This window comes from Chlamydotis macqueenii, chromosome 2 (assembly GCF_036417535.1).
Source record: "Chlamydotis macqueenii isolate bChlMac1 chromosome 2, bChlMac1.mat, whole genome shotgun sequence".
Lineage (NCBI taxonomy): Eukaryota > Metazoa > Chordata > Aves > Otidiformes > Otididae > Chlamydotis > Chlamydotis macqueenii.
Genome location: NC_141557.1, coordinates 81,040,849 through 81,068,417, shown reverse-complemented (window position 1 = coordinate 81,068,417; position 27,569 = coordinate 81,040,849). Strand labels below are relative to the sequence as shown.

General features: G+C 38.4%; 1 protein-coding gene across 5 annotated transcripts in view; it reads right to left on the bottom strand.

The window, feature by feature from the left end:
• CDH12 (cadherin 12) overlaps positions 1-27,569 on the bottom strand; it is a 167,765-nt gene that overhangs the window by 93,071 nt on the left and 47,125 nt on the right. The window lies entirely within an intron of this gene.

Below are 27,569 nucleotides of genomic sequence, written 5' to 3'. Positions count from 1 at the left end.
AAGGCTTCTGGTTACAGGACAAGCTATTGTCTATTAGCAAAACCAAGCCCAAAACAATAAAAATGCCAAGTCTTCCATCCAGCTGCTAAAAATATTCTCTCCTCTTCAGAGAACAGTCATACTTTAACTAGAGAGATTACAAGTCTTCTTGGCTGCTGAGAATACTCATACCTTTTGCAATTTCCAGAGGCCTAAATCTTCCACTGCCATATTCCTATTCTGATAGACTCCAGCTGGTGAGTCATACAGAGCAAAGTGGGTTTCTGCTCCAAATTCAGCCAATCTAATCCACACTCTCCCATGTTTACTTACTACATTCGCTTATCCTCCTCATTTCACCTGCCATGTGCCATACTGTGCCTGTTCTGCAACCATCTCCCTTTTCCACTTGCCTCTTTCTCCTCTGAGAGAAACCTTGCCCACACCCTGCTTGACAAAATGTCCCTGAAGCAGCTCCTGTTTTCTAGAGATTTATCTCTACAGAGAAAAAAAAAAAAAAGAAAAAAAAAGCTCTAGTATACTCTGTCTCCTTTCCAGAAAGCAATACTTTGCTAACATTCAGCTGCTCAGCCATTTTCCATCCTTTGACTCTAATCAGCTTACTTCTCTTGTTTTAATCTTATTTTAAATTTTATTTTATAGTGATATTTGAAATCACTCTTTTTGACACATTTCAATCTTTTTAATCAATTATGGGATGAATAAAAGTGAGTTATTGTGTTTTCTGGAAATGCATTACATATCAAATGATTGTCACTGATCCACAACTAGTTTTTTACCTGGCCACATGGCATGTATGCCAACAACAGTCTTCATGTCAAAAGCCTGGCAAAAATGAGCTAAAAAAAGACAGAATTTCAATGAAAAATCTAAGCAATGTCAGGCCATTTCCAATTACCTGGTTTTTAATTTATTCATTTCACTTTCTCTATGAGCCTTTATGATTTTTGATGATTTTAATAATCAAAAGTAAAAAAAAAAAAAAAGAAAAAAGAAATTAATAATAATTCATGAGAATAGGGGCTAGTTAAGGAGGAATTCATAGGAAGACAGTGGAGAAAACAGGTTAATTCATTTCTTCGTTATTGCAGCTAGATATAATGCAGAATACAGTTTATTTTTCTTAAAATTGAGTAGGCATGTGAAGGCTGCATTGAATGAGGGAATGCACAATTTGACCATTGTGTAACAATGTCTAATTGATTTTCCTTTGTTGTTTTCAATATGTTTCTATTACATGCTTGGGACTATTGGGGTTCCCAATGGTGACAGAATTTTGCAGCTGCAAATTACTGTCCTTAAGAAATTCTACATATATTCTCACTGAAATCATAAGCACACATCAATTTCAGATTGCAGTCACACAGAGAAAAATCCTGCTTGGCTATACTTATTCTTTATTTTGTTTAGAACACCATTTGTGTATTTAGGATAAAGACAAATTTTTGGAAAGCTCTTCTAGAATATTTTCCACTACAATATAATGCAGATGATATGGATGTTAATTTTCATAAAGTAATGGTTCCCAAACTTTCTTCTCATGGACCACTATGCAGTAGCAAGGTATCATATGGACCGCATGCTCTTTTGGCAGAAATTAGCTCTGAGAGTATATCCAGTTCATCCAGTTACTTAATAAGTTACAGGTAGTGCAAAGTAGCAGAGTAAGTATGATGGGTAGAAGGTGCCAGAATATGCTGTCTTCAAAGACCTTTGTGGATACGGTCACCTATGTTATCTGAAGGGGAGCTACTAACTGATTAATGAAGACTTCCATGCCACTGGTAAACTACAGAATGCAGGACTGTAATCATATTTGAAACTCAAAAATTACTACCACAGAAGTCTCAAAATCAACTGGGTTGTGCTATAATGAAAGAGTAAATGAGGGCACTTGTATCCAAAATACCCCCAAAATTTATATATTATTTTGATTTCCTTTACACCATTGCTGCCTTCAGAAAACTGTTTCATAGAATTATAGAATCATTTCTTTACTCGCTGCTCATAGCTCTGAACAGATAGGTCAAGTAAACACTTAATAAGCTGTTTTAGTTTCTGAGTAAATTTCTTTGTTCTCTTAAATATTCATATGGCACTTATTGTGCAAGAAAAAACTGTAAGCTTCTATAATGGACAATGTTGACTACTATGTTGTTAGTCACTATTACTTTCTTTCTCCTCTTATTTAATTTTTAGCACTTCTTACAAAATATACAGTTTTATGGTAGAGGAACAGCCTCTAAATTATGACTGCAATTTCCGTTAGAAATTTTCCAAGGAGAAGATCCACCAGATGGTGCCGTTCTCCTAGTAGCATACAGAATTTAATCCATGAAAGCTCTCAAATTCGTATTCATAGATATTGTTTAATAATCAATATCTGCTTGTTCACCATTTTATCTATGTCTTATGCATTTATGAATGCTATGCTGAGTTTTATTTAGAGACCTAAACTTGTCAGAGCATCTTTTTCTGAAATAAGGGTAGAGATGATCCAGAGTGTTGCTCAGTGGTAGAGTTGTCTGCTGTCATTGTTTGCTCATAACTTCCTACCTTTTACGTGCTGAGGAAAAAATCTCATGTTCGGATGTAAAACCTGCATGCAATCAAGGAAAAAAAAAAAGGTAAAAAGAAAAGCAAAACCTTATACCTCAGTCTCTTACTTTTTTCTTCAGTATCACTTCTTAAGTTTGTCTTACATATTTGCTCAGAATGTCTTACCGTCGGCTCATATATTTCTAATTGTTTTTAAAATTTTTATCTTAGATTTGAAACAAGTTTGAACTAGATCTATCCATTAAATTAAAAAAAAATCACAGGCTTATTCCAATTTACTTTAAATGATCTCTTCAAATTACTTATACTTCTCACAGAAAAATCATTGTACATCTACCGTTCCATTATTGTAGAATTGTAGAATGGTTTGGGTTGGAAGGAACCTTAAAATTCATCTAGTTCCAACCAATTAGTCCCTTAGGTCTGAAATAGTGAATACAAGTCCAGATTCTGATTTTAGTAAGAACTTTACCTTCTTTCTATGTTTGTATGATATCTTAATGTGACTTCAAGTAGTAGCCATGGTTTTGCATGATCCTTCTCTCGAATACACCAGAAGACCATTGTGCAAGGTTCTTACCTGCTCTTGGCTTAAGAAAAGCACATGATTTCTTTCATCAGCCTTAACGTAGCATTTGTCAGAGAGTGGATCTTTGTCTGCCTCCATTCCCCAGAAAAGACTCCCACAACCCACATACCACACACCACCTGACCTTACCTTTCCCAGCCCACGAGTTTTGATAGACCCAATGTACTCAGAGCCGACAGCAAGAAAGTTTGAGGTGTCTGAGGAATAGGCACATATGTAGACAAAAACAATGCACTTACCAAGTAAGCACAGGCAAAACGGATTAAAGAGAAAACCTAGACTAAACTGGTGCTAATTCTGGACATTCTCCTATATGGCTATGAGGCAATGCAGGGCTAAAAGCCACATAGGCATAATACTGCTAATCCGTCCACCTGAGATATAGGCCATGTTAGTCTCTGCACAAACACGGGCTGATGAGAACAAACAGCCTTGGGAGCAAAGCTGCCTCTCATACTGCGTGAACAGGAAGAAGTGATGACTTTGCTTTACTACTATATGCACACAAACTCTGAGTGGATCCAAAACAAACATTTCTTTACTTAGTGCAATAAATTTATCCATTAAGACCAAAAAAGGTATCTTTTTATAATGCCTGGCTTCAGTTTCTTCACAACTCTGGAATGCCCTGTAAGCAGAGTCCTCCGAGGAACAAAGTGCCTCCTTTGTCAAAATGACTTTCCCATTTAAATGTGGCAGTCTCTCATACTTTACTCAGGACATTGCTAATGGATTTTGGCAGGACGCTCATCTTTATAAGCGTGCTTTCTGCCTGATGTATTAAAAAAACACCTTAGCTTTTGCTTTTTTACAAGCAGTTCACATGGATTTTTCCTTAAATTAAATATCCTTTCTACAGACAAATGTAGTCAAACTTGTTTCCAGACTTAGACATCCTACTTCTGCATATATAAAGGCACACAAATTGGGTTTGTGGCATGGATATAGTATATATGTGTGTGTATATATGTCTTATATTACTGACCTGAGAAAGTTAAATTTTGTCACATTTATAATTTGCAGAATTTTATACTATATAAAGTTTATTGAGGTTTTGACATTTGTTTTTTTTTTTTTTTAATGATGATGGTAATAACAGGTTTTCATATGCAAACTACATAGTGTTAAGACTGTATATGATGAATTATACATTCGCTAGAAAAGCATTCTGCAACAGTTTTTCAGCTTTTTAAGGCTAATGATTCCATAATCAGAAAAAGGAAGATTGATAATAACTTCAAATTCTAAATTTTAAAATATAAAACTTGTAAGAAAGATAAGCCATGCTAATTCCAAGGTATATGGGGATTAAGCCCAATCTGCTGAACCTGGCTAATTTTTTTTCAGCCCAGTGCTGGTATCTAGGATGGATTGTTTTAATACACTTCTAGAATAACTCTTGTCTTCTGAAATCAAACTAAAATGACAGGAGCCACATTGGTATTTAAATATTGATACAGGTGTTATGGCACTAATACAAAATTTGACAGTATCTGACTTCTACCTCTGGTATGTTTGTTATTATTGACTGTAGTTCTTTTACATATCTCAGACTATGGGAAGTATGAATGCATTCAAGCAATTATTTGGGTTTTTTAATTTGCCTTCAGTGGAATTAGTTGCTGTTCCTAGATTGTGATGCAAGGGCTGACATGTATTCATTATTCCTCCTTTTCACTGGGGGAATGCATTTAATTAAAGAAGAGTGGCAGTGTAAGAAAGGTTAAGCAGGAACACCCTTGAAGTAAGTCCTTTGTCGACATAAGAGGAATGAAAGTTGTCAGACAGCTTGACTTAAAACATTGTGGTCATTATGACTGTTAGACTCTAACTGTAGGACATCCTTTGTTTTATGTATGCTGATGCCATTGGGTCAAGATAATAAGCTCTTTATTCAGAGTTCCGTAAAAAAATTCTGTGGTTTAGACCAAAATAAAACCATTAAAGTTACCTATTTTTGCCTTTATTGGCTATGATTAATGAGCGACGTTTATAGGGATTGTGGCATGCACCACCAAGGAATTCTTCTGACAGCACACCACACACACACAGGACTCCATACAGACGTTACTGATGATCTGGGACAGGACTGACTTAAAGGGATACATCCTTAAAAATAGTATCACAAGTAGACAGAAATTGGCTTCAACAATGCATTGCCATTCAGTAGGGCCTGTTGCGACAGGACTAGGGGTAATGGTTTTCAAATGGAGGGAGGTAGATTTAGATTAGATATTAGGAAAAATTTTTTTACACTGAGAGTTGTAGAACACTGGAGCAGGTTGCCCAGAGAGGTGGTGGATGCCCCATCCCTGGAAATGTTCAAGGCCAGGTTGGATGAGGCTCTGAGCAACCTGATGTAGTCGAGGATGTCCCTCCTCCTTGCAGGGGGGTTGGACTAGATGACCTTTGAAGGTCCCTTCCAACCCAAACTATTCTATGATTCTAATGATGTTTCATTTTGCATCCCTTTCACTTCCTGATTATAATACACAAAAATAAACATTTATATTCACATCTTTACAAGGAAATACTGAAAGAAATATGGAATAATTTCTCCTTTTTGTTCTCTCATCCCCTTGTAACATGAAATTTGTGCCCTTCTGTGTAAGAAGCTATGGAGCAGATTAAATTATCCACTTTTTGGTATAGCAAGCAAGAAAGTTATGTCACAGTAGGACAGACCTCCTTACGTCCAAGCTCATGAAAGGAAAGAACTGAAAATCACAGATGTGTTCTCATTATTACTATGTAAGTCACATGCTAGTTGGAAAAACACGTCTAATCAGAACTGAGCCTTAGTTTGAAAACAGAAGCATGAAATTATGAGCTTTCAAAATCCTTGGTCCCTTATATATATGAAACACAGGAACTAAACACACTGTACTGCTATTTATTAAATCACATAGGACCTTTCACCATTAGTTTTTTGCAAGACAAAAAAAATTACTGCTTGGAGGCAGTAGCACTAAGGAAACAAGTTCTTGCCCCGGATTAATCTTGTAATGTACGCTGTGACCTTTGTGAACGTAGTGCACTCCACCCATATTTGCGCAAAGCTAATTTAATTGCATGCTAATAAAAGAAGCAACTTAAGGATATCTTCCTTTTGATACAATTAAGGTTTTTTTCCACAGAAGCAATGTATTTTCACCAAACATGATGTCAGAGTTTCTGTTCTGGATAATTTACTGCGGTTTCTCTGGGCTCGGGGCTTGGTAAAGTGAAAGCTCATGCAATTATCTCCACAACTGATTGTCGGCACATTTGCTTTATTTCCCTTGATGCACAGAAGCAAAAGTTATTGATTGACAAGCTACTGATAGGCTACCATATGACATATGAGAAAGACTTACCAAATTACACCTTCATGTAAGTATATTTAACGACACACTTCCTGTTTACTACAGGAAAAAGAAAAGTCTCTGTAAGAAATATCAGGACTGGAGAAAGCCTGGGAAGCTCCTTGTCCCTCCTTTTCAGTATGTACCTATATCTAATTCCCAATTACTCCCATTCACTTCCCAGGGATAAAGCTTTGGGACTGCTGACATGTAGCTATGAGCAAGTTATTACTGAGTTTCTCTGGGGACAGAAAAATAGGCAACTGGTCAGGACAATAGAGCACAAGGAGTGACAAACAGTCATGGCCTGCAGCCTGCTGCACCCGCTGTCCATTTGGCCTGCAGTTTCCATCCTCGACTGTTTCTGTGCGTGCTTCATGAGATGACACCCGCAGTGGCCTTCCGAGCAATACAGGAATTCAACTTACAGGATGTATAAAGCAGCTGGCTACCTGCAAAATAGCTAACTAAATAAAGCCTCTTCAGCAACTAAATGGGCAGGTCTTTCCTTTTTTTCCCAGCCCTTTGCAGTCCCCAACCAATAAAATAAGTAGTGTTCAACTTAAACATTGCACTAAAACGTTACATGCTTAATGTGTTTTAAGGTTTAATTTGAAAAGAACAAAGCAATTACAGAAGTATGAGTCCAATTTTGTATTACACTTAAAGATACTTCTCTTCACTCCTGCACTTGACTTTATTTTTACTTTCTTTTTAATCTGTGTATATCTGAATTTTATTAAATTAAAAGTAAATATGAAAGGACAATCTACCAAACATGACATGCTGTGCCCTTTTCTCTGCTTACTTCACATGGCGAAAAAGGATTTTGTTCCAAAAAACTTGTTTTCAATTCCTTGGAATTTTAAGTCATTATATTAAAAAACACACAACTTATTATTACACACTTGATTTTTAAAGTTCTTTAGGCAAAATTCTGTTCTCAGTTACACACACGCAGCCCTATTGAAGTCACTAATTACCATTTGATCAGATAAATAACTTATTCTTAGAGAAAGAAGATAAGAATGAGAGCAAGGGCAGGAAAAGAAAGCACTTGGAGCACAAAATAATAGGCAGACTAGCAGAGATAATTTAATAATGCAGACATAACTGAGGCTGAATGTGAATATCCTTTTCTCCTTCCTCTGATCTTGTGAGTTAACATTCATTTAAGATTAGTGACATGTACATGTTTTGTAAGTTTCATTTAAAAGATAAAAGGGAAATTGTGTTTAGTTGTAATTACATTTATAAAGACTATGCTAGCTTTCAACTTTTCCGTATTGTTATTTGTGGAAGGTACTAAATACTCTCAGAGCATAGGAATGGAAGGACAGTCAGAACACTAAAAAGGCCAGGACCCCAAACCCTACGAGTATAATCCCCACCAATAGTAGAAGTAACAGTGGAAGCAGTGATGCAGACAGATTACATGCATTACTACCACAACCTCCTCTACCTCTGAAATAAGTTATCTAAAATTACCCAGTTAGGTCTATACAGCTTAATTTCATGCTGTGTTGAGATGAACTAGAGCTTGGTTAGGTTCTAAAAGCAGAAAAGCCACAATACCAACATGAACTACCCTAGGGAGAGAGCACACTGCTTTGATTAAACTACTTTTAATGTCCATATCAGTTTCTTAATGCTATCTTGTACCACAGCCAAACAACCACCACACCACCATGTAGCCACTCGTGAGCAGGCTTAATTGGATGTACAACATGAGCAGCATGGGCTGCCCACCTGTGTGATCTACTCTTGCACTCTGTAATCAGGAGATGTAATGTCCTTAGCTGCTTCCACCCATGTACTTCCATACCCACTTTTATCACCTTCTCTGGGTTCAACCTTGTGCAGCTGAGTTGCCAGAACATCAACTGGGAGATCTCTGCACCTGAACCCAGTGCAATGTTTTCCAGCCTAACTTAAATAGCCTTCAGCAGTAGCTCAAGCCAAGACAGATGATATGCCCCTAAACTAGATGAGGACTGTTCATGTCATTCTTTCTGCTTGCTCAAAAGTGGGGATGGTACTTCTGAGGCATAGCAACACTTTAAAACACTGTAATTATTTTTGCAACAATTGCCTGATTATGGCCTGTGAAAAAGATTCCAAAAATGCTATTAGAAGCATAGCTTCATTGGCTGACCAGAATTTACGAAAAACCTGATAATTTACACAGTTTACTAAGCGGTATTTTCAGTGGTTAGCACCATGCACCTGGCTTCAGTGGACATTGAGATTAAAAACTTCTAAAATTTTTTGCCATACATACTGTAAGTGTGTGTAATAACACATTTTCACTAGTCATGGGTGAATTTCAAGAAGTTCAGAGTTCTGATTTCAATAAGATAAAGACTTGGGAGTCTGAAAGCTAGCTGAAATTTCTTTCTACATCTGTTGAGTCCTAAAATTGAATTTGAAAACCCATGAGAGGAGACTCTTTCAAGTAGGTTTCTAATACTTAGCATTCTATTGGCCAGGAAAAACTGCAAAATGCTTTTGCTTACGATTTCTCAGAATTTTTTACACTACTCTCTATTTGGAAATAATCAAATAATGATAAATACAGATTAATTACAGAGTATATTTGAATTTTCAAAGTTGGATTTATTCTAGAAATCTTTTAGAAGAATGCTTATTCTTCACTGAATAGGTCTATCTTTACTTAATTTTAAAGTATATCTAAATACAATATAGTTACTGATAAAATTGCTTTTAAAGTGGCTGCATGTGTCTTGTCCATCAGTGTCGTAGTTCAGCCCTGATCAGGACCAGACTACGCAGTCTCTCTCTCACTCCCCCCACCTTCCGAGAGAACAGGGAGAGAAAATATAAGGAAAAACGGCTCGAGGTTTGAGACAAGGACAGGGAGAAATCCTTAAAGTTACCATTACGGGCAAAACAGACTCGACTTGGGGAAAACTATTCATTTATTACTACAAACAGCAGGATAATGAGACAGAGAACAAGATAACCTCCCTCCACCGCTCCCTCTTCCCAAGCTTAACATTATCTCTATTACCTTCCCCTCCTGAGCGGCACAGGGGGGAAGAGGGAATGGGGGTTGCGGTCAGTTCATCACATGTTGTTTCACGCCGCTGCTTCATGGTTGGGGGAAGAACTCCTCACATTCCTCCCCTGCTCCATTGTGGGGTCCCACCCCTACGCCACAGTTCTTCATGAAACTGCTCTGGCGTGGGTCATCTCTTCCACGGAGTTCAGTCTCTCCAGAACAGCTGTCCCAGCGGGCCCTCCATGGGCCACAGCCACCTTCAGGCATCCACCTCCCCCAGTGTGGGGTCCTTCACGGGCTCCAAGTGGATCTCTGCTCCTCCGTGGACCTCCATGGGCTGCAGGGGGACAACCTGCTCCACCATGGTCGTCACCACAGGCTGCAGGGGAATCTTGGCCAGGAGTCGCATTACTCCTCCCCCTCACTCTGAACTGACCTTGGCGTCTGCAGCCGTTCCTCACAACAGGCTGGTAGATGTCTCTCAGGATCTTTTTTACATCTTATTCACTTCTCATCTCCTCTCCACTTCTTGCAGCCGGGCCGGACCGAGTTGGGCCCAGTCGGCCGCCTGGTGCCTGCATGAGGCCTGCACCTCCCCCTCTGCACCTCTGCCCCCGCTCAGCTTCTTCACATCTTCTCTTTTTTTTTTCCCCCATTTTCCCCTTCTTAAATACGTTATTGCAGAGGCGTTATCAGGGAACATTCTGCTACCAATCGGCTCAGCCTTGGCCAGCAGCAGGTCCGCCCTAGGACTGGCCGAGTCCACTGAACAAAGGGGAGCGACTTCTAGCAGTTTCCTACAGAAGCTACCACCTTAGGCCCCCCCTCACTAACAAAACCACGACAATCAGCAACTCCATAATGGTCAAATGATGAAAAAGTGGAAAATGTTATCCTGGTTTAGCTTCTAAAATCTAATTTTTGCAAATGATTTTGTGGGTTTTGTTTTGTTTTGTTTTGTTTGGTTTTGTTGTTGTTTGTTGTTTTCTCAGACTTTTCTTCTTTCTACTTTAAAACATGAAAGATATGTATAGCATTTTCCTATAATACTTCCTTGCTTTTCAGCTGGCTGTAGCATACCTAAGCAGCAGCTTAGTGGGCATCCTACATATTCACCAATTAACAATCATTGTAATTCTCTCTCATACAAGATATTCAAAGTTTGAAAGACTTCCTTCCAAGGAATGCCAAAACAGAGAGCAATGTACAAGAAGGAACACAGTAAACTCTACATGTATTGTTAAAATCTATTATCATACAAGCGTCACACAAATAATGACTTAATAATGTTTTAGCTATGTGTCTTGATAGTTAGGTTGTAAAGATGTGTTCAAAACCTCCTCAAAAAAAAAGCATTCTGATTCACAAAGGATGCCTTCGGGATTTCAAGTTTATCTTCAGTTCCCAAGTCATATACTTTACAAATTCTTACAGTATACACAAGTAAGTTTGGTGCATAGCCATTTTGTGAATGCTGCTTTCAAATAAATTAAATCATTGTATTAAAAAAAAAATGACAATACAGTAAAAAGATGATACCTGAAGATTAACTTTGTTAAAACTGTTGAAACACAGGTGATTAAAGGACACTACTGTAAATCCAATAGGTTTCACATAAGCTGTGATTATATATTATTTTATTCTGTGTGAGATCAGGCTTAGAAAGTGCAGGACTAACATGAGAAATTTAAATTAAAATTGTCATTTTCTTGAATGCTGTGAAAAATACATCAACATTTATGGCAAATGAAGCATAGAATACAGCACTGTGAACATGATGGTTGAATTTCGGTGTAAGTATTTTGCCTCAAAATCTTTTCAATGTCAAATGTGGCTAAACATTTGAAGTATGGTTCTGCTGTGAAAAGAATCTGTCAGAAAATTAGTGTTTCTCACTCTAGAGATCTGCTTCTTGTGTTTAGTCATGTGACTGAAAACATCAGGCTCTATTCCAGCTAGTTACATTCATTTGATCTGCAAGGCTGGCTACACAGACATGATTGAGTGTGCTTACTTATGTCTCTGGCAGCATGAACATAATTGTTAATTAGTTTCCGAGAACAAAATTTTAATTGCTGATAAAGATTCTGTATCAAAGCACAAGTGAACAGTTTTGTTCATGACAGCATTTGGGTAACATGAGTTTGATGTGTCTAGGCTTTCGACTACATCAAGAACTGTGAATGTTTAGTACCTTAGATTAGAGATGCAATAAAAAAATAGAGTGCTTGAGTTTTCTTCATGTCTTAGAAATAATGAAAAAAAATTCAGCTCCTCACTATGAAGAAAAATTGTGAAGAAACATTAGAAAGACAAACTATGGGGAGCCAAAATAAAACTTTCTTCCATATTCACCCCAAGCTGGCAGTACATTTACTCAGTGCCCACCATCTGGGTGCATCTAATTAGAGACTACCTGGAATAGGCTCTCAGAGAGCTATTACAGAAAAAGCTCCACAGCAGATGCAGCTTCAGTCACTAAGGGCTGAAAGATAAGGCTGCAAGAACAAGGGGACCAACAAGCAATGGGAATACCATGTGGTGGTTCTGTACAGCAACATGCTTCCAGAAGAGCTAAGTATTGCTTGCACTTGGAATTTACGTGAAATCCAACAGTGAGTGATGATTACACAGACCAACAAGTATAAAGACAGTGAAATAACATACTGAGACGTAATAAACACATGCAGTCCCATACTGATACTTCTGATGCATCACAGTTCAGACTGATGTGGTATGGATTCTCCTTGCCTCGCCTCGCCTCTCCTTTCTCCTCTCCTCTAAGAACCTCTCCTAACCTCTCCTCTCCGAACCTCTGAACCTCTCCGAACCCCTCTGAACCTCTCCGAAGCTCTCCTCTCCTAACCTCTCCTCTCCGAACCTCTCCTCTCCGAACCTCTGAACCTCTCCGAACCTCTCCGAACCTTTCCAAACCTCTCCTCTCTCCTTTCTCCTCTCCTCTCCTCTCCTCTCCTCTCCTCTCCTCTCCTCTCCTCTCCTCTCCTCTCCTCTCCTCTCCTCTCCTCTCCTTTCTCCTCTCTCCTTTCTCCTTTCTCCTTTCCTTTCCTTTCTCCTTTCTCCTTTCCTTTCCTTTCCGGAGGCATTTTTTCACTTTTTTAGAATCTGATTTTCAGGTTTTAATATCACTTCCATTTGAAATCACATTCAGCTAAAAATTAACATATAATTTATCTGTTTAGTTTCCCACTAAAAGCCAAAAAAACCCTCTTAAAGATAATTTTCACAGGTTAAATAAATTACAGTAGAGCATCAGAGTTATTTTTGTCTTTTTCTAGCTTTTCTTTCCTGCAAAAGTATCACACTTGCCTAGAATATCAGTTAGTGTTTTCCACAGACTGAAAGACAACACTCAACATCTTTAGATAACTCATACTGGTGAAAACCAGATGTAACTTCAGTTTTATTGGAGATGAAGTGATGCAAAACCATTGTATGTCAGAGAGCTCAATTCCTTTTTTACCTATGGGTATTGACTCTAAAACTCACTCACTTTGTTAAAAGGAAGAGTTGGGGTCTGATCGAGTCCCATTTGGGCCAGCAGTTTACATGGCATGGGTTGGCTTACGGCTCATGCCACAGCACCAGCCACAGAGCTGTTTCATCACCTTCACTGCTGTTCTTGGAAGAGCCATCATCAGCCCTGCCATCTTGCTAAAATACAGCCATGCCTTTAAAACACAAACTACAACAGGTATTATAACATATTTTCACAATGTTTATACCTGCTCTCTGAGCTATTTACATTATGTTCTGCTTTCAAAATACCTGCCATTGCCTGGATCTTTCAGGCTATGTTGTGTGTCACAGGTTCCTCGCTCTGGCTTGACTCCACTTTGCACAGCAGAGGCAACAACACCTGAAGGGAGCTGACTGTGAGGTTCTTCACAGCCTGGCTGTCAAACACTTCTGCTCTTTGGCCTCCACCACAGCCTGTCTAGTGCCTGGAGCCAGCTGTGAATAGACACATCCAGATACTCACCTTCTGGGCTAACACCAGATGTGGACAGCTGAACAGGTCCTCTGTAAACATCTGGAGGAGTTGTGGCCAGTTGCAGTCCCCTTGGCCAGATAATTACTTTATTTTACCTGAATCTTTTGCATTTGAGTGTTATAATTTCCCTGCATAAAAGGTGATCCGAATATAGTATAATACAATCCATTATGGAATTGTAAATATTAATTATGTTTTTAGATACAGCAATGGCAATATCAACTATATACATAGGAAGAAAAATACATTCCTACTTCAGGTCAGGCTAATTTAAATTAGAATTCAATGCAGCTTCTCAGTATTATCACCTGCCTTTTACAGGCTCAGTGGGGTTTTCAGACATAGAAAGGTGATTTGTCAGGTTCTTACTGCTAGCTTAATATAACTGTGAGTTAGCGAAAGTCACTGTAGTAATCAGATTTGAAGACAGTTGGAGATCCGTGGCCTCAGCTTTGACCATACAACGCATCCACCCAATGTCATGAGGGTGATCAGAACTTGGCAGTCTAATGACAAACACAGGAATACATTGGGCCTGTTGGAGTGAGTCCAGGGGAGGGCCACGAAGATGATCAGAGGGCTGCAGCACCTCTCCTATGAAGAAAGGCTGAGAGAGTTGGGATTGTTCAGCCTGGAGAAGAGAAGGCTCCAGAGAAACCTTAGAGCAGCCTTCCGGTACCTAAAAGGGTCCTATAGGAAAGATGGGGAGAGACTCTTCAGTAGGGCCTGTTGCAATAGGATGAGGGTTAATGGTTTTAAAACAGAAGGAGGTAGATTCAGATTGGACATTAGGAAAAAAATAATTTACAATGAAGGTGGTGGAACACTGGGACAGGTTGCCTAGACAGATGGTAGACACCCCATCCCTGGAAACATTCAAGGCTGAGTTGGTCGGGGCTCTGAGCAACCTTATCTTGTCGAAGAAGTCCCTGCTCCTTGCAGGGGAGTTGGACTAGATGGCCTTTAAAGGCCCCTTCCAACCCAAACCATTCTGTGATTCTATGATTAAGCCAGTTGGGACCAGAGGCACACAGATGAAATAGCGAGTGACTTGCAAACCAGTTAGTTATGGTTGTACTTTTAAAATACCCAAGGCACGTGGAAAAAAACCACGTCATTCTATGCCTCTTCTAGAGGAAAAGAAACTCTATTTTCTCTGCTGATATTTGTCATGTGAGAGAGGCTAAAAATACTGGGAAATGTCTATGAAAAACAATCCTAGAAATATTTAATATTTACAAATATTGTAGCCACGTTTACAGATCTGCCAGTATATACCTCCTGCACATCTGGGATAAAAGGCTGTTTCCACTTCTGCTGGAAACTCTGCCATTAAAAAAAAACTTGATATGCACAACACATACATACCATGTAGCCTCCAAGCCAATCTCAGGTCTAGTTCTTAGCACGCAACTAAGTCTGCACAGAAGTTTGCAATAGCCATGTTGCAAAAGGGAATTGATCTTCCGCTAAGATTGTCATTATAAATATTTCAAATGTTAAAAAGTCTTTAAAAGGCTTTGCAGTGAGTTTTGACCTTGTGAACACAATCCTAAACATGATTTGAATTTTGGAGGCCAGACAAATCACTGAAAAACTGAGGTTCAGCTTAATCAAAGATATTTCAAAATTTGTGCTGAACAGCTTCACCACAAAGTTTTCTGAAGTTAGAAAGGTGGAAGCATTTTGTTTTGAAATTTTCCTGCTTTGATTCCAAAATGAATAATTTTTTTAAAAGTCACCCTAATCTTCCAGGTCAGTGAACTAAGAAAGAACTGTTGCTCACAGAGATGTATATGTATGTCATAACTCTTTTTATTTGCATGGTACAAAAATAAATATTAAAAGAAAGGTAAATAGATTTTACATACGTCTCTGACTCCCCAAGAAGATTAGGTCCTGATGACTCTCCAGGGCATCAGCATACATTTTTCAAAATATGAGATTTGTGAAACCAGAAAATACAATGTCAGAGCATGGTCCTCAGATGAAAAATAGACAAAAAAGGAAAATGAAATTTCTGCTCACAAGTTAAAGATCTCCTTTAGGAAAGGGATCAGTGGCAAAAGCAAATATATTGTACATTACCAAGGTGTGACATGACATTTCTTATTGTACAAATGTAAAGAAAGGCATAGTGAGAATCTTCTTAAAAAAAACAAGTGTATAAAAAAAAAAATCTTTAAAGGTCATTAACTTTTCAAATGGCCTGTGGCCAAAAAAAAAAACCAAACCACTGAATGTTGTATGTCACCATAATGTGTAATTTTAAATTGCATTGTACTGAAATACAGATGAGAAAACATCCCTTAAGATGAAGAGCTCTGACAGCAGATGTCTGACATGCTTATATTATTTCCTCATCTACTCATCAGAATAACTCTAATTAGTAAATGATTCAAACTCCTACCTGGTAAGAATTGTGGAGTTTCCACCTTGATCAGCATCAAGTATAGCATTAGGCATTTTGTATCATCCTTAACTAGAATTTGCTGTATCGTAGCTGTGCCATACAAATATTACTCATACTACTAGCAGAATTTTCCTCAGTGTTCCTAGTTTAGTAAGCATGTAATCAGCATGGGTCATCTGCTATTCTACATATAGTACAGATATTTAGACAAGTAGTAGTTTAAAACTAAAAGCTGCATGCTTTAAATCTTTTAAAGAAGTATTTCAATATGCTAGAAATTAATGCTAAGATTAAACGATACACTGCTTTGCAGAATTAGGACATAAGATCTGTAGGAATACTTGGAAATTTGCTGAAATGTAGAACTAATTTACTACGACAGTGGAAAAATGTTCAGAACTGATGTGAACATCTGTTACAATAAAAATTCATGGGAATTCATTAGCCTAGTGAAAGATATGATTTTGGTAACATTTGCAATTGTACTTTCAGAATATACTGCTACGTGCAACACTCCTCTTAGTTTTACAACAGCGAGTCTTACAAAATTCTCCAAATTGGAGGAACTCTGTTCCTTCTGAAAATATGAGCTTTTTCAGAAAATGGGATTTCTTGTTTCCCGTAGGTAAACAACAACAACAAAAAAGTATATTTAATAGATTACACAGAAAAGATTGTATTTCTTACATGGAATTGGAGAAACAAAATAGGGAAGAGCAAACAAAATAAATAAACAAAATTAATATGGCCTTGGGAGTTCTGGCTAAACTCTGTTTCTCATATTGCAGTACCACTTCATTGTGAAAATTAAGGTCTAAATGTGAACGGGAGGTTAGGGAGAAAAATAGCCAAGGAGAAAAACGAGGTTCTGAGTTGCTCAGATTCTTAAATCTATCCAAAAGCTTGAGTTTATCTGTTTCTGCATATGGGAATGCAGTTGCAGTTCTGTAACTCTGACACTATTTTACTTGAAAACTAAAATCTCTTCTCAGATTCTGTTTTGAATGAAAAATTTGGAAATTGACATGGAAAATACTAGTTCATCACAATAGATTTCCAGTAGATAATATTTGTTGTCCTGCAAATTGGAGTAGTGTCAGACCCTTCATTTGCTAAGCTGTAAAAACACAGTGTAGCTCAGGCACCTATGAAAAAGTAAAAAAGAATCAAACAACTGTGAGCCTCGTTTTTTTTTTTTTTTTTCCCAGATGTTAGAAAGCAAACATATATACAGGTACCAAACAGATAAGATTAAATATTGGTACCAAGAAACAATTCAATATGACATTTTATTTATCTAGTTTGGATGAGACAGAGTACAGTATAGATGAGCATATAGTACAGATGGGATTTTAAAGGTATGCCTGTGGTTTATCTTCCTGATGATAAAAATTAAGGTATTTCTAACAGTGAAAACAGTATTTGTTATTCTATATCAGATAAACTTTATGACAGGGATTAAGTATTTGCTAGCACAGTGTGTGAAGGGAAAAAACAAATGTGTGTGACCTGTGAAACTTACACCAGTCACCAGGGAGGGCTGCCATGCTCCTGTACATACATCTGCCTGTTGCCATCTGAGAGAGCTGAAATGTACTGAGACAGATGGGTTCACAATATCAAACATAGGTGCACATCAGCACTAGGTTATACCAAAGAAAGCACTCAAATTTGTGAATTTCTGCCCATTATCTCAATATTTAAAAGCTAATGTTGAAAAACACCTCTCAGAAGCCTACGTGATATTCTCACTTCGTATCTACATGGTCCTCACGAGTGTAATATCCCAGCCATTCCGGCACAGAAATGATATATAACCAAAACATCTCATTTCCTCAGGTGTTTTCTCAGAGGACTTTTGAGCAGTATCAGCAGGAGCTCTGCACTGAATCTCACCTGCATTTTTCTGAGACTCCCTTCCAGCTTTGTCATTCCTATCTCGAGTTCCTTCTACCACCCAGGGTGGCTCTCCCTCCTCCCTTCCCTGTCGCTTGAATGCTGTCAAAAGCACACACTGATCAAAGAATGGCAGTAGAAGTTATTACCTCTTCATGAAGAGTTATCCCTGAGTAAAATGGTGATAGGCCGGGTCAGCATTTCTGCTTGTGGATCCTATTACATTGCTCCATGGCCCAAATATTTTGGGTAAGTACCACCTTTGAGCCATGTAAGATATGAATGAAAGCCTGGCTTCAAGGAAAACCTTTGAGAACATGAGTATTTAGCAAATAATTTAGGCATATAGTTAATTTAAAGAACCCTTTTAAATACACCGAAGCCAATGAAACCAAATAATTATACACAAAAAAAAAAAAAAAAAGGTAATAGGGATTTATTATGGGAGTGACTGAAGGGTATGTGACAATATAATAGTTAGTTTCATTCCCTAATGCACAGTCATTCCTTCATCATGCTTTTCTGTTTCTTTTTTGTAGCCAAAAATTTAGGGGCATAACTGGTAGCCAGAAAGCTCTAAGGAAAATCTAAGTTGTAACACAGTAACTCTCCTTCTATGCTAATTTTCCCAGCTATAAAATCTAAGCAGAAAATATTTATTTACCATCCCCTACTATCACTGCACTGTGGACAGACAAATCTTTATTATAACATTTAAAACAATTGTTCTTTGAGAAGAATTTATCTTATTTGAGAATTCTGTGGCATCACCCCACTTAGTAAGTTAGCACCTTGCAAACCCCAGTGACTACAATATAGACTTCTCCTGATGTCAGTCAAGGAGTACATGGCTACATATATATACACTTTCCAAACATTTCACTTGTAATCTGGTTTTTAAGAAGAAATATGTTGAAAAATGTTCCTTAATTAAAGGGAAATAAATTTCCTTAATTGAAACACCTGAACTTTGGGGAAAAAAAAAAAAAAAAAAGAGTAAAATCAGACACTGAAGCTGAATTCAGTTGTTTTCGATATCTTAAGGGATAAGTTGCTGCTGTCTCAGTGTGCTCTTTCTCTCTCTAGCAAGACTGCAGCATTCTTTTACTAATTTTAATTTTAAATTCTTGTAGCTTATTTGAGGGCTTCTTTAATACCTCAGATTTATTACAACACATTATATTCTTTAAAGAAGACAGAAAAGAAAAACAAAAAGACCAGTACAACATGCAAATTAATTGTGACCAGACATACATGCATAAATATAGGCATTTTAATATTTGTATGGCACAGCTAGGATACAGCAAATTCTAGTTAAGGAAGATACAAAATGCCTAACTCTGTACTTGATGCTGTTGAAATGATCAAGGTAGAAACTCCACAATTCTTACCAGATAGGAGTTTGAATCATTTACTAATTAGAGTTATTCTGAGCCTGCTCTGTTTTTGTATTTTTTTTCCTCTGATTTGCATTCCTCTGTCTACTTTTTTTTGTCAACTCACTTGTTTTTGGTGACTAGATAAAAGCAATGGTTAAATTGGTACCACTGTGGGGGAAAAAAAAAAAGAACAAAAAAAAAAGGACAAAAAACAGATTAAGGAAAGACAAAATTGAAATGGCAAAGACACAACATATTTGACTGTTTTCCAGGCTGAAGTGCAGTTTCACCCTTCTTCAGCTCTAGTGAGGATTCTGTTCTAGAAATTTGCCTTCCTATGCCAGCCCCCTCCCTCCAGGTTCTCTATGTTTATTCATAAATTCTAAAACCTGTGAGATAAGCAAGCTTTGATATACATAAAAACTTGAACTTGTGAAATGTCATAGCTAAAATTTAACGCACATAAATATGGCCTAGATATCTTCCAACTCATTGCTTAGCTCCTAAAAAAAAAAAGGAGTTTTACATTTCTTAGAAAAAAAATTGCTTTACATTTGTTGTGTTATTGTTTTACAGATGAATCTATATCTGTTAAAATCCAGACCCAAGCCTACATATCAGCTATCTAAAATTTGAATGTTTTCAGTATTCCAGGATTCTTGTCTATCCTTGAAATTCCTAAATAATTAGCAATCCAAGGTATTGACTTTGCCCCAAAATCAAGAGTGGTAAGATCTGCAAACAAAATTCTGCCCTAATACCAAATTAACTAACTACCTAACTACCTAACTAAATAAATAAATAGAAATATGTGGGCTAAAAATTCATTATCAGACAGCTAGACTTTCATTTTAATCACTGAAATGAACTGGAGTCTTTATAGCTGGAATCTGAATCACACCACTAGAATTCTACCTATAGTTGCTCAAACTGCTCTATTTTCAGCCCTGTTTTAAAATTAAAATAACACAAAATACTGGAACATATTATGTTGATGGCTTTCTATAACTTGATTATCTCCTGACTGGTTGCTTAGAGCAAAGCTACAGGAAATGAGTATGTCATTCTTCTGGCAAAATATCAATAAGTTAATAATAATGATAATAAATATGATCACAATAAACCCCCAGACTCTAAATGGCACTTCTTTAGTCACATATACACATATTTAACAGTAGGAGGAGATTTTCCAACTATCACAGCCTATCAGCCTTTCAGTACTACATCAGTTAGGGGCTGGATACAGATCACTATTTACAGGATGACAATGAGGCACTTTTCAGCCACTGTAATTTAGGTCTGAGAGTCAGACAGCAAACAGCCACGCAACTAAAAAGCTTTGTTACAAAACCTATCAAGAGTGTTTTAATAGTCCATGCACAGTCCTTCCCACATAAAGACAGAAAACATGGCTATCATCTTAACTCACTAAACTAATCATGCTCAGATTTTCTAATGAACATTCAACTCTTATTCTGTCATTCATCTATGAGCTACTTCTTAGCTTTTATTTCAATATTTTTTCTATTCTTCAACTTTTTTTTTTTTTACTGAATCGTTCACAAACATATTAAAAAAGACACACTATTTTTTAAGCTGAATTTACCCCAGTTTCCTTGCACATACACTCTCTTCTGTGGTTTGTCAGTTCTGGTAACATATACGTATTAAGAAACAAGCTCTGCAATGAATATTCCTTCTCAGTTTTCACCATCCTCAAGAGTACATCTATAAAACAGAGAAGTAACATTACATGATGCTTTTATACACAACAGCTACACTGCAGAGATACTGAGGGCATAAATCATAAAAAGAGCCAATGCAAAAAGCAATAAGCCCAGATGCAGTTTTCTTCTACCTGGTGTTATTTAGATGCCTAACAATAAGATCCATACAAGTAAGCTTATTAGTGCAATGGTGTTGTAGCCTGTAAGAAATGCCAACGAGAAGAGTTTCATCCTAGACACCTTCTTTCTCAGAAATTATTTAATTGAGAAAAACAATGTGATTTTTTTTTTCTGTGTTAACTGCTTAACCCAACTTTATTCTGACAAAATGTAGAAGCAGATGATCATCCCTCCTGAATGCCTAGTGGATGCATGAGATACAGATTAATTAAGTAACTCTTCTGTTATATGGTGGTTGAATGCTTATCTCCTGCCTCTTAAGAGAATGCTCAGATCATCACTCTCTTGAAGAAGGAGGAAGCTGATCTGTTTTATACAGAATCATTAAATATTCATCAGGCCAAAAAAAAAGGAGAAGGGAGAAAGACTAATAAAGGCTCTCTGGCTTGGTGGTTAAAACACGAGGAGCAGGTTTTCAAAAAAGGAAAGGATTAAATCTGCATCTGCAATGACTCGTGTGAGTTTTCTACCTACCTCACTGCAAAATCAAAATCATGTAACCTCTCTTCCAGCCACATTTTGCATGGGATATAACTCTGAACTCTGAAAATGTCACTGACTGGCTTCCAAAAAAGAAATAAGTATGTCTACTCTATGATTTCTGACATCACTTAGGTATCAATTGGCATCTAGCTGCTCAGTAGTGTAAAATTCAGATGCTTCTGTGTGCAGGCAGATTGGGGATGGGCTTAGGTGACATATTAGGCACCCATGAAACAATTTTATAGAAATTCATTTTTTTTCCAGGTTCAAGAAGATACTAAGATACTTCATTTGCAACTAGACAAATAAAACCATGTGGACATCTAACGCTGCATGGCGTACCCCAAATCACCTACTGCAGTAGTGCTGAATTTGATCTGTACCTGATCTGGCTGGACTCTGGAGACATCGCTCAGACTACCTGGCCAAACTTCCAGAACATTTTGGTTCACATTTATAATATACACCAGCAAAATTTAGGTGCCTATACATTAGAGATGCTCAGCATTGCTTGAGGAACTTGATGGTACAGCTCAAACTATTAAAAACTATTTGGCAGTCTAAAGACTTAATGTAGGCAGTCTGGGTAACAGTAGCACTGGAAATGAACCATGAGGACATCCCTGCAAGGTAGCTGAGGAGTTAGTATCCTGAAGTCTCTTGTACTACACTGCCATAAAACCTATCCTGTTGTCACTGTTACTGTCCCCGTGTGCTACTCAAAGCAAATTGATAAAGGTGGCTAAAAGGTGGCATAGGTATTATTGAACCGCCATAACTTCAGCTCTACAGTAAGTCAGTAGGATGTGCTGGTGCAGATCTAATCCTGTATCTTTCCTTTAAATGAGCAGTTTAGAGATCTCTTACTGCTGTGCAGTGGCCCAAAGAAAGGATTCCTTCTTTGCAACCTGCCAGCTCAATTAGGAGCTTCATATGTATTTTGGAAGGAGCTGATGCCTTGCTGTCATCTTTTGATTCAGGCAGGCAGCCTGACATCTCGGTACTTTCAGGCCATTTATGATATATTTTCTTCAGAAAGAAAGGCTAGACTTTTGTTTTGTTTGTTTGTTACAAAAAAAAAAAAAGCTGATGTAGGAACTGATTATCCTTTATTTTATGTTGGAGCAATTCCTAGTACACCAGTGTTTGAATCTGGCTTATGGTAAAGAAAAGTAGCAATTTACATATGTTCAGCCACTGCCTCCCCTTCACAAATGTTGACAGTTCCTCTCCTTATTCTCCTACCTATTTTCCTCTCCTATACTCCTATTGCAAATAAAACTATCAAACACAGTTCTTTAATATATCATAGTAAAGCAATTTTTCTTGCTTTACTTCCAGGGGATGATTTCCACCCCCCAGCTCCCAACCACCCTCCGCTGTATTAGCAGCTGGATGACCTTTTCAAGGCACACAGGATCATCCACTGTTTGAACAGCAAGGTGCTATGTCGCACTGGATTATGCTCAGTGATTAATATTGGTTTAGGGCTTAAAATCTGTGAACAGAGGATTCATTTAGAATCACATGCACAAGCTGTGAAAGAATCCCAGGACTATCAAACATCTGCTGAAAACTATCTGACAGGGTTTGGTTTGTGTTCAGGCATGAGGTGATATGGAGTGAAAGCAGTAAGAAAAAGTGAATTAATTTGGAACTACCGAATCAGAGAAGTAGCAAGTGGGGCTGATAATTTGAGTATCTGTGTCTGTATCATCTCTTGCAAGACCATGAATTGCAGTCTTGAGCACCTGAACCTGCTCTTCAGGCATCTATCTCATCTGAATTCTGTCCAGACTGTTGAAAATATCGATTACTGTCCCTCTGTCACTAAAAGGAGAGCAGAAATAAAGGAGGCTCAGAGGCAAGCAGTGAAAGTGATTGAGACATGAAAACTTTTCCACATAAAACAGATTTCATCTGTTTACTTTAGAAAGGAGACAAATAGATGGGACATGATAGAGATGTATACAGTAGTTAGGACTATATCAAAGCTAAATTTTCTCTTCCTAATCATCTATTATCCTCCAGAATGCAAGTAGAAAAATGTTAAAAAAAGGAAAACTAAATGCTTTGTAGAATTACATGATTGATTTAGAGAATGTACAATCACTAGATCTAACAAAAGGGGGATTAGAGAAGTATTTGACATGCTTGTGAATTCTAACAACAACCCTTTATAGCAGAGTTAAAAAATAAATAAGTAAGGTGTGCTTGGATAAAACCTCCCCCCAAAAAGACTGTGACATGATAATGTGTGTTTAAGATTCTCCTGGCTTCTACTTCTGGCCATTTACAGAGATAGGAGGATAGATGGGCCTCTAAGGTAATGTTCCTACAATATGTGAAACTTAGCTGCATAATTATCTTATGTTTCAAATAAATTAGGATACTCCTTCAGATCTGAAGAAATGGTAAAATTGATGCTTGCTGTACGAACAGATGGAAGACAAAGATATGATTGAGGAAACACTTTCCAGCTGTAGATATCCTGACCTGGCTATTACTGGATTGACATGCCAACCTCAGTGTGACGACTAGTAGTGAACCAATTATTTCCAGTGAAAATTATCAGTTGCGAACAACTGTGTACCAAGACACAAATGGTTAGTTGAAATTACACCTCTGAGGGCATCTGCAATATTCTCTGGCTGAGAGAGTTGGGGCTATTCAGCCTGGAGAAGAGGAGGCTCCAGGGAGACCTTATAGCGGTCTTCCAGTACCTCAAGGGGGCCTACAAGAAAGATGGAGAGAGGCTGTTCAGTAGGGCCTGTTGCAATAGGACTAGGGGTAATGGTTTTAAAATAGAGGGAGGTAGATTTAGATTGGATATTAGGAAAAAATTTTTTACAATGTGAATTCTAGAACACTGGCACAGGTTGCCCAGAGAGGTCGTGGAAGCCCCATCCCTGGAAACGTTCAAGGCCAGGTTGGATGAGGCTCTGAGCAACCTGATCTAGCTGGGGATGTCCCTGCTCCTTGCAGGGGGGTTGGACTAGATGACCTATGAAGGTCCCTTCCAACTCTAACCATTCTATGATTCTAAGATTCTATGACTGTTGCAGATTGGTGTGTCAAGCAGTCCTTGCTGGAGGACCCTTTCCTACTTGATGCTGTTTCCCTGCTCTTTCAAGACTACTCCATATTAGTCATACCTTGAGTGTCATTTTTTTTTATGAATTAATATCCTTTAAGCTCCTTAAGAAAATAAAAGGATGGTCCTGAGTCCTGTTAACAGAAACCATGTTGGGCCCGGCCCTGTTCAACATCTTTGTCAGCGACATAGACAGTGGGATAGAGTACACCCTCAGCAAGTTTGTCGATGACACCAAGCTGTGTGGTGCCGTCGACACGCTAGAGTGGAGGGATGCCATCCGGAAGGACCTTGACAGGCTGGAGAGGTGGGCCCGTGCCAAACTCATGAAGTTCAACCAGGCAAAGTGCAAGGTCCTGCACCTGGGTCGTGGCAATCTCAGGCACAAATACAGGCTGGGCAGAGAATAGATTAAGACCAGCCCTGAGGAGAAGGACTTGGGAGTGCTGGTGGATGAGAAGCTCAACATGAGCCAGCAACGTGCCCTTGCGGCCCAGAAGGCCAACCGCATCCTGGGCTACATCAAGAGGAGCGTGGCCAGCAGGTCGAGGGAGATGATTCTGCTCCTGCACTCAGCTCTGGTGAAACCCCATCTGGAGTACTGCATCCATGTCTGGAGCCCCAAACATAAGAAGGACATGGACCAGCTGGAGAAGGTCCAGAGGAGGGCCACGAAGATGATGAGAGGGCTGGAGCACCTCTCCTATGAGGACAGGCTGAAAGAGTTGGGGCTGTTCAGCCTGGAGAAGAGGAGGCTCCAGAGATACCTTATAGCGGTCTTCCAGTACCTCAAGGGGGCCTACAAGAAAGATGGGGAGAGACTCTTCAGTAAGGCCTGTTGTGACAGGACTAGGGGGAATGGTTTTAAAATAGAGGGGGGTAGATTTAGATTAGATATTAGGAAAACAATTTTTACAATGAGGGTTGTAGAGCACTGGAACAGGTTGCCCAGAGACGTGGTGGAGGCCCCATCCCTGGAAACATTCAAGGCCAGGCTGGATGGGGCTCTGAGCAACCTGATCTAGTTGGGGATGTCCCTGCTCCTCGCAAGGTGGTTGGACTAGATGACCTTCGAAGGTTCCTTCCAATCCTAACTATTCTATGATTCTATTCTATGATTCTAAATTGTAGCAGTTCCTTTAGGAGTGCCAGTCTGAACCAAGTCCAAGGCAGCATTAAAAGTGTTAAATTTCTCTCCAGCAGCTCCTGAAATAAAATCTGTACAGTTTGTAAAGCTTTTCCTCTTCCTCTGCTATCATCCCTCACTTTCACATCTGCCTGAAATCAACACTTATCTCTATTTCCAGTCTTCTGTCTAACTCTTAATGATTTAACTTTTATTGCTGGCTTTTGTACAAAAGGCCCTCAGACAAAACTGGCAAGTAACAATGTCTGGACAGTGGAATATTGCTTTACTGGGATATTTCAGATACCTTTGGCCTTTCACTTCATTGTACTTCACTCCAGAAAAAAAAAAACCAACATATTTGCATACTCCAGAAAACAATATCAGCACTGCTGAGATTTTAGCAAAGAGGACAGTTTGTTTCATTTTCATTGGTCTTCTTCCAACTTAGTTATGACCTGTTTAGCCCGTAGGCTGACTAGCTTGTCTGGAAAGCACAGCAACCTGTCTTGTCATCAGCTGTGTGGCAGAGAAATCAGGGAACAGACAATCCCACCAGGTTCCCAGCTCCAGAGAAGACTGCCTGGCCTACAGGTTCTCAGCCAGACAGTGCTTGACTTTACAGGTTGATATAAAGAATACTTCTCTACTAATTTGGGAACCACTTGTTTAGTTTGCCAGTCACCAGCTAACCTAGGGGATGACTCACCAGACAGCCATCTGGTTTTTCATAAAAAGTTTTGACAGAATTACATGTTTGCATCTTTCAGTTCTACAGAAACTTAGCAAAAATGGATCTTGTGGAAAAGTTTCCATCAGCACTGTCAGGACCCTTGCTGATCAAAGACTGGAGGGAAGTCAGACTCACATTCCTCTAAGATTTTTGATGGTTCCTTAGTTAGGAAAAACCTATTGTGTATGGGATATCCCATACCTATTGGTATGGGATAGCCATTGGGCTGGATTACCTATGTATGCTGTTTCTTACTACAAATAATGAGAAATATTAAGGATCTAGGATTAATTGAATCCAAGGTCGACAGACAGATACACTTACTAATGGCTGACATGCCATTTAAAGGTACTCTGGTATGTGCTGTTCCTCATTCTGCAGATATTTTTAGACCTCTGTTCTATGCAGATTTTTTTTTTCCCTAAGGGATTATTTTTATCTGCAGTGTCTTTGCACTAGACTTTAAGCCTTATGGGATTCTCTAAACAGAGAATAATTTGTCCTTAAGAGAATATTTTTGATCAGTGATTTTTTTTTTCTCTTAGCTCTTATTAAGCCAGATTCTCATGAACACTTTTCTTATCACTCCAGGCCTTCCTAGGATTACATCTAATTTGCCACATGGAGTTATTTCTGCACACAGAATTAAAGCCCTTAATCATATTTGGTTTAGTGACTCCAATTTGCTTAGCAATCTTGAGACTATTTTGCCTCTGTTTTATCCTCCTCTAGGGCTGATGATGACTTGATTGATTCGCACAATCCATCAGTGACTGATTTCTTAGACCAGTAATCTTAACACAAAATATCACTCATGTCTGCTTTTATTATTTTAGTTTACTGCAGAGTTATAGAGAGAAATGGAGGAGAAGAACACTAGATATGCACACACTGTCTGTGCAAAATATCCATAAAAGTCCAAAATTAATTTTGGCCTGTTCTCATTACCTGCAGTGTCTTTATGTGAAGATGGCTGGGACATGATTACTTGTCATAAATGAAGAGCTGCCTT